Source organism: Notothenia coriiceps, unplaced genomic scaffold (genome assembly GCF_000735185.1).
Source record: "Notothenia coriiceps isolate Sejong01 unplaced genomic scaffold, NC01 NC01_scaffold00037246, whole genome shotgun sequence".
Classification (NCBI taxonomy): Eukaryota; Metazoa; Chordata; class Actinopteri; order Perciformes; family Nototheniidae; genus Notothenia; species Notothenia coriiceps.
Window position 1 is genome coordinate 15,222,688 of NW_011369947.1, and position 22,408 is coordinate 15,245,095.

Genomic DNA, 22,408 nt, shown 5'->3' on the forward strand with positions numbered 1-22,408 from the left:
CTCTGCCTTCCAGTGGGAGGCAGATAAAGTCATCATTAGAACAGGCTTTAGAGAGAAAGGCTTGAGAGAGAGGGGAGTCTGAATCAAACACAGGAAGGGAGCGAGAGAAGGAGAGGGAGAAATAACAGGTTTCAACTCTACTCCCTGCTCTCACTGATTCTCTTTGAACTCGCAGCCAATTTTGCATGCTTGTAGAGACCTACGCCCAAGAGCCCAGCGCTTCCGACATCTAACCCCGGTGCTCAACCTGTGGAGTCGATTCCCGCTCACCGCCTCAACTATCTGCTTCAGAACAAGGGCCAAAGTTGAAGTGAGGAAGTTGACACACCCCTTAGCTCCAGTAATCACCTGTGGCATACGATTCTTTCTCTCCGCTGCCTGTGTGAAACAGTTTTAGCCTTAAGATGAGCGCTTTTACAGCAGTAAGCGCTGCAAAGCATGCTTGGAGGAAATGTGATGAATGGCAAGTGGGAATGTACTAGGATTTTTAATACTGAAGCCTAGCAAAGTAAAGGTTCACACTTTATTCCATGCACACATATTACGAGTGCAGTTATTTAGGTCATTGGGGTTATGTAAAATCAATTTACTAGTATTTGTGTTCTCTCAGTAACTCCTTTCAAAAGTTCAAGTTGGTGGAAGTTAGTAAAAACTCCATAAATTAGAAAAAGCGTACAAATATGTATCTCGATTAAATAATGTTCTGTTTCTGTTATTCATTTTTGGCAATAGCTACTTCAATATCCCAGCCTCCATAACCCATCTTTGTTATATGATATATAATGTAGTCATTTCTTTGCACACTGCCAGCATTCATTTTTTTTTTTTGCGTTCTGTTCAGTATCCTTACTTCTAATCTAAATTCATATTATTGTGACTGTTAATCAGTACTACTAAACAGTGTATTCAGTATGAAGAGATGACATTACACAGAGAAAACATTATTGTCTTATCTTTCCTCAGTCTGTAATTACATTTTATTCAATTTAATTAGATTTTGTATTGTACTTGAGATATTGTAAATGCATTAGTTTGTGGGATGTAAACGAAGTACATTCTGAAACACTGCAATTGTTCTTTTATCTTTCACTTCATTCATTTACACTCTATGACTATGCATGTTGGTCGGATTGCCTTAAAACATCATTTAGCTTTGATTTGAAACTGATTTATTTCAGTTTCAGAAGTGAATATACTGTATAACCTGACCCTTCTCTACATGCTTCAACAACAATGTTTTTGTGAAACCTAAATTCCTCCAGTAGAAAACTCCCATAACGACTCCTGTCTCAGACGTTGAGCAGAAGGTTGTTCTCCCTAAACCACCCACCAAAGCTCTCACTACCGTCTCCTTCCTCTCCTTCACAGATGTATCCCACATGAGAGTAGTGAGACAGTCCTGGATGAAGAATATCCAACGGCTGGATCGCAAATTAGAGGAGTTTCTATCACCAGAAAAGGTGACAGCACAGATCCCGGAGTCGTCCCTTGGTAAGCCTTACACCGCTCAAAAGTTAGAGAGGAAGTCCTTTATGTTCACACCGTTCTCTGTTCTGATTCACTGCTCAGATCGGGGTTAGGTTGATGTTGTTGTTGTTGTTAGGCTGAAAACATTATTCTCCATGTGGAAATTATCTGATATCATTATTGAATAACTAAGGTTGAGTTAGGTTATGTTTTTAATTCAGTTTTCTTATTGTTTGTCAGAAAACATCAGGTAAAAACTGCTTTACAATCAAACTTGGTGGAAGGGTGGAACATGGGCAAAATATAACCATATTTAATGTTGCATCAGATCCAAGTTACTGGTCGGATACACACATTTTAATTCACTTCTGTTAACATTGGGCGATAGGGCGAGGCATTGATGGAGGTCTGTGGTCTCGAAGTGCCTTTTTGTTTTGTTTCAGGTAAACAGTTTCAGATAAACACAAGATATTTTAGTCATTGTGCGCATTCAAATTGTTGTGGTCTCTTACAGTAGCTCTCTGACCCTATAACTTTGTTTATTTGATGAGGACTTGCTATAGTGACAGTAGTTATTGTCTATTGCGAGCTTAGCAGAAAAAAGTGCTGTTTATCTGTTTTGAGTACACTGTAATACAGAGTACGCACTCTACATCAGAAATACTGTTAACACTTTCATTGATAATAATAAGGTTTCAAAGTGACAAACTCTTCTGTTTTCCTACCAATAGCCTAGAAACACAAACCAGTGAAGAATTGGCAATGTTTCATTCAGTTTCTTAAAATGTGTTTTGTTACTATAGTGTACGGATAGAAAATGCTGGCATGTTGTCTTCTCTGTGTGTGTCTTGTGAATACTTATAGTCTATGAATCTCTTTTGCTGTTGCATTGGTGATTTGGTCCGGAAAAAAAGCTTGATAACTTTTCTTAAAATTATTAAATCAAAACTGGTGTCATGAAATACAGTATATATTGAAATCGTATCTTGGAACAAATGTAGTCCAACTCATTAAGAAACTCAAATAAAAGATGCATTGTCAGTTTCAAGGTTGTTTATAAAGCCACCTCTGAATTGTGTAAATCACGCAAAGGTTATATTATTGAAAGTGACTTGTCAGACTATGGTTGTATTAGATGGAGACAAGATAGTGGATTGTGGACTTTGTACTGAACTTGTATGAGAATGTTCCAGTATTATACGAGCCAGACTCAATGTGATTGAACTTTTTCATTTTCCACTCTTATTCTTTATTAAAAACAATAGTGAGTCGCAAAAAAACAGAACCGTTTTCACCTGCAGCGTTAATGTAGCCCAGGAAATGAGGTTGTTGAATTATACCTGTTAAGAAAGAAGCTTCGCTCTTTTGACCTTGACCCGCACCTCACCGCTATTCAGGGAAGGAGTTTATCCTTATAATTACAATACAATTAATATAATTGACATTTCATACAGTGTGAAATAGAAATGTTCTTATACTGGAAGTGAACTGACATAACCTTACTAACTGCACATACAGTATAAGTAATGTCATTAAAAAGTGCAGGATGAGTCGCATAACCTGTATTCATAAGACTGTTCCGGCATCATTGTGTACTGAGAATCTTTCTTCTGATTTGTTTTGACCTAGCTGTATTTGTGCTATAGGTACACAATTTGTCATTTCATTTGGTCTTTACGAGAAAACCTGAGCAAATAGTTAAGTCGTTACGGCTGAGCAACTTCTGACTGTTGGCTAATCTATTTTCAGGAATCAGTTTAAACATTACGAAGCAACAGCTGATTGCATCGTCCTGATTACATTTTTAGTTTTTAGATACTTTAATTTAGATGCATATAACACTTTTGAAAGAATCACAGAACTACATATCGACCTCATTATTATTTTCACGATTCATTTGTGCTGCATTTATTTTCTAGTTTCCTCTTCTAGTTTTGCCTATTACAGTTCAGAAAATTGTGAAAAATCCCAATCAGAATTTAGTTGTCATATTTAAATTTTCTTTAGCTGGGCAATGGTCCAAAACCAGAAGATCATCATATTGCTTTAATGAATGACCAAATACACCAGCAAAAATTCACTTTTTTTAAAGAGCTGCAACAAGGATTTTATTTTTCTAAAAAAGTTGGTAGGAATGTAGCCGTGGACAATTAATGCTGATTACAATCTTGAGAGACAAAAAACATTGAAATGCACTTGAATTGGATTTTCTATCAAACACGACAAACATCTGTGGGGCAGAAGATCTACTCTGTGCTCTGCATACACATCCACCCACATGTAGAGCACTGCCTTACTGTGCAGACATTGCGTGTAGTGAAAGGAAGCCTCTATTACAAATGGTTCTATTAAGTGCCCTCAATGGAGGATTTTTAAGTAGCCTTGTGGTAATGATGGCTCCCACCTTCTCTCTCTGCTCTCTCTTACTCTCTCGCGCTTCTCCTAAGCTCAAACCGACCCTGAGAGCACTGAAACACACTTGTCTCCTCATTTCTTTTCAACGACAGAGAAAAGAAGATGACTCCTCTCTCTTATGCCACCCCTTATGAATATCTTAGGAGCTTTTAAAAGGGGGCTTCAGGATTTTGCAGGGCCGTTTGGTATTCAGCCAGGCCGGCTCGTGGTGGGGATGAATGCAGATCAGTGCTTTTTACTTGAGAAGGTTTGAAACATCCAAAAATCCCTCGTAGAAAAGCGATTATGGATTCCGGGAGAATCTTGGGCGCTGTTTGAATAGGCCCGAGCTGGAGGCTGATTCCATTGCTAAGAAGAACAGAGGAGATCAGCCTTCATTGTCAAGCCTGACAAGATTAAGCCGACCAAAAAAGCTGATCAAACCAGGCACGATTCTGCGTGGCGAGAAGCGGTGGCATAGGTGGCTTTTCTGAGGTGTAAACAGAGCTCTGACATTGACAGGGTCACTTCATCTCACCCTGAAGGGCCAGAGAGAGGCCGCACCCCCCCTTGCAGCACCGCAACCACCTTGTGAGGAGACACGATGACCATGAAATCCTTATCTCCCTCACTTCAGCACTATAGGCTGCTACGGTGAAGGAAGTGGCAGTTGGGTTTTATCTGTCTGCAAAGGAAAGAATCAAATACTGGTTGCGTTTCCTTTTCTGTCAAATTATAATTATCTTTAACCTCATTATTCTGGTACGTCTATACGTGTGGATATTGCAGACATTTCCCTCACCTCAACTCCAGAGCTTTTTTTTCTCCTCTCTGTTAATAATGGTCCACCCCAGTAATGAATGAGGTTATTAAAGGAACAGCTGTACAGAACGGTACGAACATAAATTGGGATTTCTGCCCATTTAATAGCATAACAGATAAATACATCTAATTTGAAATGTCAACCATCTTCAGTTATTCTGTTTTCGTATGTGTGGTCGCTTATGAGCAGCCATGCTAGTTGATTATAACATTAGAAGAGTTGCCTGCTCAGCAGTCAAATGTATTACGGCCTCCACTACTGTAACAGCCATGTGTCTTCCCCTCGACATTTTCATCTCCTATGCAAATACAGACCCAATGGAGCCGGTAATCATTCATCAGGAAACTGTCTCCAAATAGTAACTGCTTATGTCCTGTTCATTCATTATTCATCACCATGGACGGGTCAGGCAGCAAGAGGCTCCACTAGTACCACATACAGTCAGCCTCTTTCCACTGTTTATCTCTCACTATGAGTGTGGAAATTAGAGAGGAAGTCCAATATTCTCTTACTTAGCTATCCCCTCAGAAGTGAGAGCCTGGTTTGCTTCCCCGCCCTATGTATTGATAAAACACCTCGCCCGCTGCTGATACTCCTGTTCATTACTGTGCTTAATGAGAAACTTCTGCATGCACTGCGCCGAACACACAGCGAGGGCACATTTCACAAATAAGAGGGAAATGTGTTTAGGAGGAGCTGGAAGCAGAGTTTCATCACAAATGTGACAGGAAATATGACATGTGAGAAACACCCTCATAAACAGTCCAATAAACAAACACCTTAGTGGAAACTCGTATCTATAGTCTCTCTCCTGCTATCGTGTGCGGTGCTTGATTCAAATTACACAAAGGCAGCGAAAACATCAAACCCAACATGTTAACCTAGCAAAGGGAGAAAAACGAGCTTTCTTGGATGCTGCTGCCGTGCTTCTGTGTCTTTCTGGTGTCTCGTCTTGATCCCTGCAGGAATTCTCTGTCTGTGTATTAATAACCACTTCAAAGAGAATATGCTCCTCTGAATGTGTTGTGCATGCATTTAGAGGTCTATCTTCCTCTGTTATGATCCCCCTAAGCCGACTACATGTAAACACACCAAAGGCAAATGCATGCATGCCGACCTGCTTGCTGTAGTCTTCCACCGTGTGAGTGAACTGTCTGGGGTTTTTAGTTTGATTTTCTAGCAAGAGCCCATACTTGTGATGGATGATTTCCATGCGTGATATTCATCAAGGCTGTTGAGAGGGTTACTTATCACTATTTAAATAAACGGTAGGAACTATTTGTATAATGCGATGGAACTATTGGCTGGCAACATTTGAATTTACTTTGCTAATGGAACACATCCAGAAATATGAAATGCTTCCTGTCTCAAGGTTGGCTGATAAGCTACATTTAATGCAGTTGACTTTTGCCCTATGGCGACAACGTCAGTGGGGGATGCCACAAGTTTTAGTTTGTAGCTGTGAGGGTTTTGTGAAGTTTATAGAAAAGGGCCAGGGTACATCCCCTCTAGTCTGTCATCATACTTAAGTGGAGCATTGTCTAGCCCCTGCAGCTCCCCCAGATAAAACTGCCAGTGGTGCAATTTCCCCAAGACCCCGCAGGGCCCATAATTCTCTTTGTAGGTTGTCTGACAATTTGCTAAGCAGTTGAGTCAGGGACACGGCAAGACTGAGAAGTCTCGTAGAGCTCTCACTGAACAAGAGGTTCTGCAGACAATTCTGCTAGGTTATGCCAATCATTTAACTCTCAAATTTCATATAAGTGTGAAAAGGGAAATGTCAGATCATCATTCATTACTAAGAGAAGCACAAACACACAGGAAGTTAATGAATTCAAATAACACAACATGGCCGTTCCTTCAGGGAGCAAATAACGATCCACGTAAGAAAAGAAAATCCAACAGATGTTAGGGTTAGGGTTAGTATGAGTCACGTCAGTATGAGCACGAGGAGCCAGAAGGCAAAAGGTGGAAATGATTTTGAGCAGCACTCTCAAATAGCCCTGGTGCTTTCTGGGCAACCCACATTTAGCGCCTCACAAGCGTTAATCACGTTGCCAAGTGTAAAATTGCATGGAAGGAGGGCGTAGGCTTTAAGCTAGAATGACATACATTCAGCACGCATGAGACGCTCCGACTGATGTACTTCTGTACGTGAAGGGAGCCAAGTCCTCTAATGATGCGCAATGTTCCCATCCACTTGTCATGTTGCAGACATGATTATGAGGGAAGTTGGTTTTTTTCGGGGTGTTTTTTATCAAGCCATCTGTAATGCTGCAAAACTATCACTATGCTATTCACAAGCACACACTGAAAAGTTCAATTTATGCAAAAATCTGTTGTGCTGCCTGTAAAGAACTTTATATCGTGTGTGTGTGTGTGTGTGTGTGTGTGTGTGTGTGTGTGTGTGTGTGTGTGTGTGTGTGTGTGTGTGTGTGTGTGTGTGTGTGTGTAAGAGCAAGGGGAAGAGAAGGACAGCAACAGACAGTCATAAAATCTTTCTTTTTTTAATATTTTGGTACAATTACCCATGGATGCATAATCGTATTTCCAATCTTTATCACGTTTTTCCCCTCACAATAAACCATTCACAATCAACCTGTAATTGATTGTAAGAATGAAATTGCCAGTTACAATCTGGGATGGAATTGACGAAGGGATGCCAGGAGGGAACTAAATAACAGATGAGAGGACAGGATGAAAGACACTGCTTTAATTTACCACAACTGATTTGATAATAAAACTCCAGCCCATTTCACAGTATAGCCAATTATGTCTTCTGTGTGTTCAGCCAACACTGCTTGAGTTTAATTCCTCACATACATTTAAAACCAGTGTGTTGTCTGTCACTTATCGAACATAGTCAATTGTGCATATATTACACTAAATAAATCTGCAAACTGTAAATGAATACCTTGCATTACAATAACGTGTCAAAACAGTTAAATGCCCTTTCCAGTTGAAAACTTTCATTTCACAGTGAGATCTCTTGCATTGCAAAACCCTCAAAGGGACTGCAAGGTTACATGAAGTATGAGTCAATTCTTCATGTGAAGGAAGTAATTAATTAGGATGTCAAATTTAGAGAGCATCCTTGCCTTCATTTTTCTTCTTAATTGGGGAATAATTTGGAATTTAGAAAGGCGGCAGATCCCATGTAATGAAGATTGACACCTGTTATCTTTCCCCATCCCCACCACCCACAGCAAACTAGGATTTATTAAAGCCCCCTGCCCTTCTGTAAGGTTACATCCACGCGCCTCCTCTGAGCTCGGCGTGCAGTTACGAGGGTCACGTCCCGATAGACAGCCACGATTGGTGGGCTGCTGGGCGCCACCCTTCAGGGCAGACCTGGATGACAGAACAAGACTGCTCTCTCGGGCTTGACTGCTCATATCCCAGCTGTCTCTCGCAGAGTGATGACTTCATTCTGACTGCGCCTATCCCTCCTTGAAGGCTCCTCAATGGGATTGCACCCCCGAAACTAATATCAGTGTTAACATATGTTGAAAGGTCAAATACGTGTGTTTTCACCTTTCACACTTGTGGTATGATCAGCCCGCCCAGAAATTAAAGTTGCGTCTTGGATGTGGAAGGAAGATTAATTGCCCTCTACAGTCTGGTTGTACTTAATCTCACATCCTCGAAGTGTGGCTATGTGGGATTAGGTTGCTCTAAGCCACTAAGCGCTTGGTGAACACACAGACAGGGACATGTCTTATTGCATGCACACATATGTAGAACACACAGCTATGTGGATGGTTACCCAGACATACATAGGTTCCACCTGAACAAACGCACATGTAAACAAATGCTACACACAGGCACACACAGCTGCTGAACTAAATGTCAATCTTCTATCCAGATTAATTCAGCGGAGACGCAGAGCGCTGCTGTGTTGTCACAGGACAGAGAGTCTTAATCAAGCCTGAGCTCTGTCAGTCTGCTGCTCACCTTTTTTGTTCCCACTAAACCAAATTAAATGAGAGAGGGTGGGAGGTGTGCGGAGAGCATGGCGGAGAGTCACTGGTGTGGAACAACCTCATTGACTCCACGGAAAGCAAGACTAAATAATCATTGTTTGTGTGTTGCAGATTGGGCAGCTTGAAAGGGTTAGGCATGAGTGGATTAAAAACGCCGGCACACATCCGTTTCCATACTCTAATCCTCTTAGTGCCCACTCCTAATACGTTTTTCTATCTTTCCTATCTCTCACTGAGGTGAAATATCAGATTAGTTGCCAGGCTTTGACTATATCTTATTACAACCTTATCTAGCACTGAGGGGTTGTGAGCTTCCAGTGAGGTGGGGGGCAGCCACTTCGCTGGGCACTGGCCTCACTGCCTTTTCTTTAAAAAATGCAGCATTAAGGCTTTACTGTTGCTTTGATCAGTGAGATTAGCCTCTAACAGAGATGATTGGTCCATCATCCTCCGATTTATTATGTGTCTGCATTCTCTTGTTTACAATGTAACATCTGAAATCTCTTCCTATCACTAGCGATGTGGCAGTTTGACATGAATCAGGAATATGATACAGCTGTTGTTTGTAATGAGGAAGGTCAAAGTGAATCCAAGGCTTCTTCTTTATATCTGGAGCCCTCTGTGAGATACACAATGTCCCCTGAGGACCCATCATTTACAGCCATGATGTCTATTGACTGACATGTATAAACCCAATTGTTGCCCCTCGCGTACGCACACACACATACAACCGATGTAATAGGACACAACTGCAGTAGTGTAAATAGTGTAAACAAATAGTCTGTCAACCTAAGAGCTGAATTCAATTTATACAGTGCCCCCAGCTGAATTAGATCTCGTACTGCTAAAATCGATCATTTTCTTGCTAAAGTTAATGACACATATGCGAACACGGGAGTCAAATCAATGGGTGTGTTCTCATGGAAGCATCTCTACTGCCTTATAACATCAGAGAATGTTCCATGTTTCCAACTACCCCCTACAGACGAGCCACGGCGTTGCAATAAGCTTTTGGAGTATTACGACTCACCATTAACACCGAAGGTTATTAAGTGGTTCTGTAACAAAACAAGTCAGCTGTACAGATAGCCTTTATTTAAAAACTGCAAAATAAATACTTCTTATGATTTTTCTGTCTGTCCACTTAGCATCCTAGATCTTAACACTTTGATTATGGGTCAGTAGACACGACCTTCAGCCTCCCTGTAGCAAGTAACCTCATCATGACCTTCACAGTTGCTCATTCAGATGCTAAGTGAAGCTTTATTTGTATGTATAGCGAATGGGAACATCCTATTATTACGGCATAGGAGCTTTTCCATATCACTAAAAATGCTTACTTAAGTAGCTATCCCTGCAGTCAGATTGCGGAAGCAGCATGAATTAGCAATTGTAATTTTTACTTAATTCATGTTTATTTGTATAGGGACAAGAATGTAGCATAAACCAATGCCAAACACCACTGCATGTATACCCTAAGCTAATTTTGCATTGGCCGTCCATAGAAAAAAACTGGGATTCCAATATGACAGTTTTTAATTCTCAGTCTTGTCAGTACAATGTGACGTGAATGCAGCAGACAGAATGTGCTTGAAAAGTCAATAGGTTGTAGCGGTAAGTGGCGGTTACTGATGGTGCAGGATGCTTTTATTGTTTCATTAATGTTGTCCTGCTTCCTTGTTGTGGTTCTGCTGCCTCGTTTTTCTATTTTTAGTTCTTTATTGTTCCTATTTATAGAATTGATGTGGCAAATTCACATTTATTTGGTCATGACTCTGCTCCTTTTTCATTATATGTATTTGCACTGTTTAACAAACAAACAATTTGATGCATCCATACCCATACCAGTCATCTAACAAAACACTGTGAGCCACCCATTCACACTGATATAATGCCAAACAATACGACTTTGACTTGTTCTGTCTGCCTGCAGTGCTCATATACTGTGCCTGCAATGCAGTGCACTTTCATATCAGCATAGAGAAGGCACCAGCTAATCCACAGGGTTATGATAGTGAGATTCCTTTTTTATCCACCTTAAGATGATCCTGCTTTTGCAGTCCTGTGCAGCCCAGATATCAGTCAAGAGCGGAGGAGAGAAAAAGTACACAAGTGTATGCGTCAATTGTACATCCTGAGGTGTGCAAAGGGCCATGATGGCTCGCCCACAAACTGTTTGGAGTTGTTCCACCTTTGTGATCAGTGAGGGACACAGCAGAGGAGCGCCCAGGTTGCAGCACTGACAGCAGTATAAACACATATTGATGGGAAAGTTTAGCAGTGTAGGTGCAGTAGAGGCTGGAAGAAGCTGTTATTAGCCTCTCCATTGTGTGTCTTCACTTAATAAGGTAGGCAGTGGTAAGACAAATGGTCTGTGTGTTTGTGTGAGAGTTGCAGATTGCATAATTTAAAGACACCCTGCAGAGTTTTCGACAATTACTAATGCCATGGACCATTTTATTTTACAAATGGGTCCCAATGTTGTATGTATTGTACACAAATAGCGTCTAACTCCTATGCTATACACTGACTGACAGTTGTCTGCAGTAATGTGCGAAGCTGTGCATCACGGAGGAGGAGGAAAAGTCTATTTATCAAGTAATGATGTAAACTCTGCATGATTCAAAAAGTCAGCATGTGTTTCGTGAGGAAGAAAATGCAGTCAACATGTTGTTTGGGCATCAACGATACACACAATTAGTTTTGACAAGTGACACTGAATGTTTCCAGAGCCCCTTTAATATAGTTCTACGTTTTATAGTTTTAGTAACATTTTCGTTAGTTGATTATGTTATATTCAGTCAACATTAACACATTTCTCTCTGTGTTCTGTTATTTACATTACATCTGCAAATAACTCATTGTAACAGACAGTAACACAAAGTCTATTGAAAGAAACGTAAACATTAGTTTGATGTTAGAGTCCATTTGGGCTACAGGAAAGATGATGGGAACATCAGTACCTCTCGCCCCCCATGACATTTATGAACAGTCTCCTTTTCAGCAGGCCAACAGATTTAATCTGATCTTACCATATGTTGAACCTTCAGTATGTGCTAATAAATGTCCTTTATCAGCAACATTCTTCAATGGGCAATTCATGGAGGATAGACAAAATGGGAGGCACTGAAATTACTACAGGTTGTTGTTGTTTTAGTTGTTTTTTTGAAAAAGTGTTTTTCCAATTGAGACATGTTTGCTGAGTTACATTTTATGTACTCAAAGTGTGCATGCTTTGAATTCCTGTATCCCTTCACAGAGTGAATACCTTGTCAATTATTGTTGATGTTTTTTCATCTCAAGGTGATATTTTCAAATGTTCTCAGTCATTGTGTTAATTGTGATGTCTCGTCTTAAGGCAGCAATTTCCCTACAATCCCCAAATTGTATTTCATTGAAATAAACAGTTACTTCAACTCATCTATTTATAATATTGACATATTTTTGTACACCTTTTTATTTTTGTTTTCATAGTTAGAGTGGCTGGTTTGTTTGCTCTTTGTCTTGTGCTCAGTGCATTGTAGATGAATATATTTAATAAATCTGTATATTCCAAGAACCTGTATCATCAGATAACATTACAGAGAAAGCACATTACTTATTAATGGCAATGCAACAGGTCATGTAGCTAAAATAACTTCTGAAGAAAATGTATTTTTGTATGACAGAGGATACTGTTTTGCACATCAGGAATAGCTACAGAGTCAGCAAATGGATGCAAGTATTTGAATAGGACTTTGCTTTAAAAAAATTGTTGGTTTATTTATCCATTCTTCAGTATTTTGCATTGTTGAGTTTTATTAGTTGAATTGAATCCATTTTGTGGTTTCGGTTTTTGTTTATTAAATGATTCTGGTTCTCGTCTTGTTGATGATTGTTAACAAATACATTTAGCTCGAGTTTGCAAATTCCCACTGCTTTAATCAATGGGTGTTAATCCTTAACAGTCTTTTCCTATGTTATATATATATAACCAACCACTATAGGGAGAAAATAAAGAGAACGCATCAAAGAGCTTTATACAATATGAAATATCACATTTCTGAAATGTAGATTTGCACAGTCTGTGCACAGGTCTGAGTGAGTTTTACCTCCTGTGCTGCCATTCACAGTTCACTTCCACGGTGCATTGATCCCAAACTACATCTTGGAAAATAGCCAGAGCCCAGGGAGCAAGTAGAAAACAGTTGAGTAGCGTTTCTAGAAACTGCTGACATCATCTGCATCTCTCTCTCATAAATTGAAATACATGGTTGGTTAAAACACACGAATGAGAAGGAACAACTCAGGTGGAATATGCATGGGGAGGATTTACAACCGAATCATGGAGTGGTTTCCAGGGAGGCAGAGCACCTGACTGTGGACATCTCTCTTGCTATCTCTACTGTTCTCTCTGTCTCTGGCTGCTGCGGGGGGCTAGCTAAGGGGAAATTACCCATGAATGAAACAACTGTTGACACAAAGAGAATTATTTTTTTGCCCTTGCTCCACTGTACGGGCAGTGGATTATGAAATCCTGTGATCCATCCTCAGTCCTCAGGCCTCGGTAAACATTAGATGACACATGGGGGAAAGGAATTCCCATAGCCTCAGGGCCAAATTGCCTCTTGCCAAAATAAGCAGCAGCACCCCACTACATAGTAAGAGAGATAATAAAGCCAGGTGGTGCCAGAAAGAGCAATTATCTTAGATGTTCAGGTATTAAGGACCTTAGCATGCCTGGAGGTTGTATGGAATAATAGAGGAACATGTGGCTGAAATAGAAATGGAAAGAGATATTGAATGTGAAGTTGATATGAATATATGTAACCTTGAGACTGGTCTGAATGACTTTGTACTTATAACAAAGACACCAGCTGCAACGTTTAGTTGACTGATCAATTAGCTGATCGCTAGAAACATTTTTAAAACAGTTATCGATGAAAAAGTATTAAATACTTGGATGGAAAAATAATCTGCTTATTTATCAATATTTTAAATAACTGTTAGTTGCAGCCGTTATCATGGGATGGTTGAAACCAAAATATTTAAGAAGCATGTTACAAACAAGCTGTTAACAGCCCAACATTAGATTATTCCATAAAACCACAAACTATAAATCCAGAACAGCACATTTTCACTATATATATATACTGTAGGAATTGTACTATGCCACACTGATGGACCGAGACACTGTAAATCCTCAGTTCTCACATTGTTCACACATTACTACCCTGTTGAACAAAGGGCAGTACATCTAAAAAAAGACTTCAGCACATAACTGGCAACTGTAACCCGGTGCACAACACAGTTTGACTAGAAATTAATATAAAGGAAGTTATGCATTGAATACATTGGAACATTCATAAGTTATTGAAAGATTATTTGATTTCTTTAATTTAACATGCATTCTTCTGACCTGTAGGAGGTGCAGTTTGGTGTCATTTCTCCCCCTTTGCACCCAAGTAAGATGTCAATGTGCTTCATTGTTTCAGGTAAGATTTAATTGATACAGCTTCATATTTTATTTTTAAATAATTTATTTGGACTGCGCTGTGTTTTAAAGACTGAAGCATACCTGCATACTGTCAGCTAATTCCAAGCCATATATTTGTATACATGGTTAAACTACAATAGTTTAAACTTACTGTACCTTTAAGGACTTCATGGTTACTGCAGTGGAGCTTCAACATGTGTCAGTTTGTCACCATTTGCAATGCCCAGAGGAAGTGGAGAAAGCTTCAGAAGGCAAAGCAGACTCATCTCTCAGGCCTGGGCTTGGTTCCATTGGGCTTGAGTAAAGATTACCAACTGTAATGTGTATATTTAAAAATGCTGAGGACCTCCAACTCTTCACGGATCATAAATCAGTGTGTGATGTTAAAATACAATCTGCTTATCCCAGACCACTCCATACCGCATGCACAATTAGTGTATACTTAACAGCATGATATGCATTTCATGTGCCATTTCCTTAATCCCACATTGCACAGAGGGATATGAGTCTCCCAAGGAAATCAATCCTCCTGTAACCCTGCGTTTTTTTCTCACTCGGATTTCAGCAAAGGGAACTGCACCTTCCTGTAGCACCTTACAACACCTTTAACGCCAAAGGCTTTGAAGACAGCTAATTTCCATACTAATTTCTTTCTTTTCTCCCTCCCCTCACCGTAGTTCCAGACCAGGCACGAGGCAAGAAGACATGTGTCGCTTGATCTAATGGCAGAGGACTAATTGCATTCTGGGATACATGCCTGGAATTCACAATGTTCAACAAAAACCATGTTGTGCAGGCAGTCCACATACAACATCGGGACAATTAATAACCCTCCTTCAGGGGAGAACATTTGGATTGTCCAGCCTCCCTGAAGACTGCACTGCTGCCTTTATTGATATCTGTGGCCAGATAGGGACAGGCCTGCCATCCCTAGGCAGCTTGACTCCACTCGGGCTCCACTGTGACTGGACTGTTATGAGGCCAACTTATCCAGGCTGCTTCAATCATAGGAGCACAAACAAGCCCCTAACCACACTGAATGCTAAGCCAGATCAGTCTCGGGGGTAGTTTGTCAGGTTTTGCAGGGATAACATAGCATGAGATTATTTTTTTTCTCTCTCGCGCTCACTCTCGCCGTCTCTCTCTCTCTATTTTGATCTCTGTGTCTGTTATTTTGAATTCACATCTCTCTGAGGAGGAGAATGCCTTTTCGACACATGCTGACACGCACACACACTTGCATCCATACATAGTGGCATAGACACAAATACGCCGGTGCTTACACCCACACACACTCTCACCTCCTATCTCCTCTCGACACAAGCAGCCAAAGCATTCAGGCTCTCCATTTATTTGGTTCAGATGTGGTTCAGCGGGAAAATTAAGATGAGGTGTTGACAAGCTAATGCTGAAATAACAAGACCTACTAATTTGTGGCGAGCCTTATGGAGCCTGTGCCATCAAATGCTGCTGGAGCCCAGTATTAAGGTGATGAAGTGTAACATTTTAAACTGGCAGAATCATAGGGCAAAGCTCTCATTACCATGAGGACACCGGTGGCACATTATGAAAAGCAATAAACATGCCCCCCTCCCTCCCCTCTGCGCCTCATGCTACTGCATCTATCACACTGGCAACATATGGGTGCCCGCAGGAGTGGCTGTTCTTAGCCGCCTGGGGTTTGCTAAGAACTCTGTCATGGTCAGTGTAAAATGTAATGTTGTTTTATTAACAAAATCTAATTCTTCACCAGCAGGAAGTCAATGTTTGTTAGTGTATAACCTTTAGTAGTGTCACTGAGGCTTCTGTCTTAGGTTAAAACATGCAAAACGGTTTTGCTAGGCGTGTTTCGGAGATATAAAGAGGCAGTGGCAGGCAGAGTGAATGTGTTCTGTTTGTTTGGAGGGAGGTTATCCTCTGTGAATATAACCTCGTTCTCTCTTTTTACAGCACACAGCCCGGTCAGGCTAGTCAGGATTTAGAGTATTACCATGGCTAAATCAGCCACAGCCGCTCAAAAAAAATTGTATATTAGATTAGACAGACAGATTAGAGAGGGAATAAAAACCCCAACAATATGTTATCCTCTTCTTGGATCTGCAGGATATGATGAGGGTCAAAGATCAACACACACATTTACTTAAAACTGAAATATGTCACCATCTTTCAAATGTCGCTAAGCATGGCCAAGCATGCACCAATCTGAAAGCTAGTGACCATGATGTCGCCGTTCACTGCTTCACTCTGAGGAGGTGAAGAGGCACACAGCCGCACTAATTTGTCTTGACGAGAAAACAGCTGTAAACAGCCCCAAGGGGGGCTCCAAGATAAGCACCGTGTTGAGGCGATGGTATCAGGTGGCAACAATGTCCCACCCAGGCACCATACTACATTTTCAGGTGTTCCATACACCCTGTTGTGCCTATTAATCAGAGCTGACATTGAATAAACACAGCAGCACAAAGCTAATTGACCGTACGCCAGGTGAACAGAAACTGTCCATTGTCTTTTCATAGCCTTATGTTTGTGTTGCTTTTTCAGATTTTCTTATATTTATTCTTTGTTTGTTTTTTTAAACAGAAGCAGGCCTCCAAACAAAGACAACTGATTTTGCACAGCAGGTTAATAAGATCGAAATTAAATCTCTGGCAGGGTGTTGTCCTCGTGATTGCACCTATTGTGTTTCATGCTATGGAAACAGGGAAGAAATGTGAAATATCATGATTTAAACAGTCAAGCATTCAAAAACATGCAGCTCAAAAATCTGTAATCAATACAGCAGACTCAAACAATATTTGTTAATGGCTTGGGTAGCCTCAAGCATTCATAGTCTGTGTAAAATGTTTGATTTCCCAATTCAGGTACGTCTAAAAGAATGTTTTTTAGCGGTCAATTCCTTTCAGGCAAAAATGAAATGTGTTAAAAGGAGCACTTCGTTGATTTGGGAGAAATACAATTGTTAATGGCAAATACCAAGAATCATTTGAAGCTGGAATGCAAGTCCTCTTCTTAAAATGTAGCCGCTGCAGGCAGGGGACAGATGATGAGTGAACCAAAAAATGTCTAAGTATGTCCTGCACAGTGTAGAGTTTCTTATGATTGTGTGATTGTCACATTTATCGTTGTCTCTTTTGTATTTTGTAGACTATATGAACAGTTTTAAAAAGGAATGCATGTCTACCTTTATTATACAAAATAAATCAGAATGAGAAAAGATGGAATAACTGTCTAAAGTTGTCCTTTGATCAAATTACATTATACAGTAGTTGTATTTCGAATAAACTGCGATATTGACATTTTAATTGTATAAACCTGTACATCCATTTTAAAGAGTACTTTAAAAAAGAGCCATTTAGAGTTTAAATTGCTATTTATCATGCGGACATTCAAAGAGAAGATTTCTCCACATGAGAGGACTGTACATAAAGCCTGTTACAGTAATTTCCATCTAACAGCATACATATCTAAACATAGCATACATATCTAAACCAAATACAACAAGCTTCTCTTAAACATGTTTCATTTCAGAAGCAAATGGGTCATTGGGTTACTAATTATTAATTGTTCAACACCAAACTGAATATTAAATCAATGCCGCTCTTGATGATCAGGAGTTCCACCAACCATTCAACTTCAAACATCCCCATTCAACAGTTCCTTCATTTGCATCTGTATGCATCAAGGTCTGCATCCACTCTGATGGGAGACCATCTGCAACCTTTCCCTGAACATGTCAGGCAGAGCAAGGCGAGAGCATGCTGCTATTCCAGTAAGGCTTTTCATGAAATATATTGGCATTTCCAAAAGAAGCCCTCAAACATCTGTGCCCAACAAGCGCAGCATCAGCAGGCATGAGAAAAGTTTACAATAAGTTGAATTTGTTCTGACACTCAAATAGATAAAAAGTGCACAGAAAGTGCCCACATACTCCTACTTTAGTTTCACTGACTGATTCATACAGAAGTGACAGGAAGGAAAATAAATAGTATTGTGTGGTATTAACGCGGATTGAAACACAAAGCGGAGCTGTACCCACGGTGCACTCTCCTCCTCAACTCAACCACGATGGGAGTCCCAGGCCAGTGCTTTGGGAAAATTAGGATTAAGACAGGATTAAAATAAAAGTAGCACAACAACAACAAACACCATGACAACAAATAGTCGGTGAAGAGAAGAAAAAAAGCACATTTTGCTTTTGAATTGTACTTGAAGCCAGGTTGGTGAGCCCAAGGGACCCTCAGATGGATGGGGAGAGTTGATACTAATTGATGAATCATGGACAGCCACAGTGTGGAATGGAGTGGAGGGCGTAACGTCATTGACGAGAGACCCATAGATTAAGCCTGTCAGTTCCCCTTCCTTTTTATGCCTCTGGCAAAGGGTGCTCAGGAGAAATCAATTTTTTGAGAAGCTGTATGGATGAGGACCATAATAATAACGTCATTTTCAGCTCCAGACAGAATAAGCGTGTCTATCTTGCTTTTTCAGAATCAATGTGCCGCTGTCTGTCTTTGCTGTCTTGTGCTAGCTCCTGAAAGTCCATGTTTGAGCATGGGCCGAGTTCCAGTGGCGGGCAGGACATAGGGGTGATAATGCCAGCATCTGTCAGAGGAGCTTAGATATTCCTTTCCAAGCAAGCAGCAGGGACAGACTACAGACGTGTGCCATTCCTTGGCAGCAGAGAAAAGAAATGATATGAAATAAAATCAGTCATTCTCTGTGTACTTTCAACCGCACTGGTTCAAGCTTTGCACCACAAATGCTTCGAAAGATATGTTCAAAAACCAGTGCGAGGTTGTGAAATTCCCATGGACTTAAATAGCCTCTGCTGCCCGTCTACAAGTTTAAGAAGACACCTCCGCACAGCCTTTAACGACACATATATGTTTGGAATTACATTTAGATATTCATATATTCTTCTTTTCTCAAGATATCTTTTTTTCTGCCTTAACCTTTATTAAAAAATAGGACATAATATAGACTGGAAAGAGAGTGGGGACAACATCCAGCAACGGATTTGAACCTGGGCTGTTCGGTTAAGACTTCTCGCAGCACCAGGTGAGCTATCTACACACCCCAGATATTCTTATACTAAAACATAAATATATATAAATAATATTATGCTTGTAAAATTGGATTTTTCTCTAAAATATAACCTATGGGGATTACACACAGCATCCAGTTTGAACTTTTAATAATCCGCTTGTTTTTCATTTTCAACAATGGGAATTAGCTTGAATTACATACAACAACTGACATAAATTCATCAAACCTTAGGTAAAGTCCCAGTTTCTCAATTTCATTGCTGTTTGATCTTGACAACCTTTTTGTGCAATGACAGTTCTGTAATGAGTTTTAAAAATCCACTTGATGAATAACATGTTGATTTTGTTCAATACTGTCACTGTTTTGGTTCTTTAACTATATATTGTATGATGGTGCCAATCAGAAATCCAGCCAGGATATTAAGTGGGGTCAGTAACTCCTGCTTGAATAACTGACAGATTATAAATGAATTGACAAGTAAACTAACACCAGCCAAAAATGATGCCGAGGTAAACACACTCTAATGCTAAACAGTCAATGCAGCTCCTCTCACAACGGAAAATGTAAGGATTTAAACGTAGTGGTAAAATCAATAAAGTACTCAAAAGACCGTCCACAGCAGGAAGGATATTAAGGTAAATTGTAGCTCATAAATGAAATATGCCACCACTCTCTGAGAGAAAGAAATACATTGTGGCTAAATTACGGCGCTATGGTTTATGATCAACCCTGCTGCTTCAGGCTGTTCCGTTTCCTTTTTTCCAGACTGCACTCAAGAAAACCTGCAACAATTGTATTCATCTTAGCCCTCATCAGGCACCTTAGCAAATTGGAATAAAACTGCAACTCACACTTTAACATGAACCAACTTAATCTTTTAACAAACTAACAACAAAATCAATCATAGAATTACATAAATCACAGTACAATAACAGAAGGCACTATCCTATTTTTTTTAATATGTAATGGTTCATACAAGTAGTATTGTCTCCTCAAAAACATGTCACAATAAAAGCCACTTTTATTATCTTATTGTTGGCTGTAACCACAGAGAATGTGCACCTGTCCAGCTTAGGATCATTACAGGCAATGCCAGGCTCTGTAACACCACATCATACAGATAGAAATACAAAATTGTACTAAGCCTTAAGTTGTACTTAGCCATCAGAAAGCCCAGAGGAAAAGAAAGTCCCCTGCCACCACCTAGGGTTGCTTAACTCGCTGACATTAAGAATTTATGAGCTTAAAGATTCGTCTGGCGCGACTGCAACGTGTCTTGAAAAGTGTTATGGAAGAGCAAACAAGTTGCTTTGTTGATACTTGCCTGTTTGTCAAGATGTGATTGCACAAGAGAAAATATTCTCACTAAAGAAAAGCCTATCCATGGCATTTTACAGTGAGGATTGTGGAGGGTTACATGGCTTCTTTTTAATTTTACAACAGTATTATTCATGAATGTGGGTAAATGATTGTGAATATCCCCTTGCTATTGAACCTGTATATAAGACCAAAGGTGCTATACATTTATTCTGAATTATATAAACAGGTGTATGTCCCCTTAGTACCCTAATAGACATAGCTGGCAGCTCCACTGAATGGTAGCTGCACTAGCTCCCATTCATCCTCAAGTGTATAATTTACAGACACAGTTTAAGGAAGTTTAATAAATAAAAATATAAAATTGGGTAAATTACATGTCCATATTGTAGAACAATGACCTTATACATCCTATACACAGTTCAATCACTCCTCATTGATTTACAATGATTGCACGTGGCTCCGATCTAATTCACCTCTTTGACGTATTAATTGTGGTCAAACTGCCGACTTCTATTCCAATATAAAGAGGAAATTGATTTGCCACTGTGTGTCATTGTTATTCCTGTGGCACGCTGTTGTTTTTCATTGAGGTGTCACATTCTGGGGGTAAAAATTGGACAAAGTGCATGGAATAACAGAATCGAGCGGACGCTAGGTGTCACCCTTGTGACTTTGAAATCGGCCTGCCCTCCACAGGATGTGATGGCGGCAGAGCGCGCGGGTGAGAGGCAGACTGGCTGCACGGGAGGAGGGTGGGGGTGTTTGCGCGTGCGTGTGTTGAGGGACCGGCTGTGACCGTGTCGCGTCTGTCTGTGTGAGAGGGGTGAGATTTCAAGGAGGGAGATGAGAGAATATGTGCGAAGCAACAAGAGGAACTTTCTATTCAGCCGCTTTTTTTGTGGCAGACTATTGTTTTTTGTCTGCACGTAACAGGCTGTTCACGTCAAAGGGAGCCTCAATATGATATCGACCTTATGAGTTAAATGGGATTCATTGAATAACAGCTGATAATTGATTTGTTGTTTATTTTTCTTATGATGGTGATTAGCGGCAGGCTGCAGGTCATAGTCCACTCACCTCACTATTAACCTTTATAAAGGTGGACTGTGCAGCTGACAAACATAAACGATTTAATTAGCTTACAGTGAAAGCAATACCGTCTTTATTGGGCTTGTGTCTACTGGTGTTCATCCAAACGTAGTGAGTGTATAATTGAACTATTGGCCGTGGCCTTAAAATAACTGAAACCAATTATTGACCTTGGTATTTTAAAGAATGTGATAGGTGATATTTACGTGTCCTATAGGGTTATGTAAGATTAAGCTGTCTGTGGCTCTTTTTCCTGCTGTAACGACGCAAATGTCCCCTCCGTGGGACTAATAAAGGTATTCTGATTCTAATTGATAGGGAAGCTCAAAGGCAATGCTTTTTTTTTTTAAAAGCCTTTTAATTTTTGTGACATATAAGAAGAAAAAAAACGTGGGTTATTTGGTATTGATTTTGCCGAAGGCTACATGGAAACCATTATCTATAATGTAATTTTTATTCATTATTGTGAATTGCCTCACCAAGGTGCCCAGCGTTACTTGAGTTCAGACTCAAGAGTCAGGTTAGGGTATAAATGATGTAACAAAAAGTGTACAGCTGCAACTGAAAACTTAAAAATGCTGTGGAAGGAAGCTGAAAATGCTATTAGGATGTTCTCTGTTTGGCATAGAGTTTACCAAACTTTTTTGACGTGTCACTGAGGGTCAAACAGATCAATATAAGTACACAATTAGGCTACTTCGAGGATCACAATGGAGAAGACATGTGCTGCAAAATATTACTTCAATTGCCCATTGACTAATATGAGAGAAAAAGAGGACACATATGTGAAAAGTTATCCTTAGCATCTCT

At 40.1% G+C, this 22,408-nt stretch overlaps 1 protein-coding gene across 1 annotated transcript in view; it reads left to right on the forward strand.

The window, feature by feature from the left end:
- Positions 1-22,408, forward strand: part of LOC104966470 (low-density lipoprotein receptor-related protein 1B-like) — a 1,038,955-nt gene that overhangs the window by 482,112 nt on the left and 534,435 nt on the right. The gene's annotated exons all lie outside the window — the stretch shown is intronic.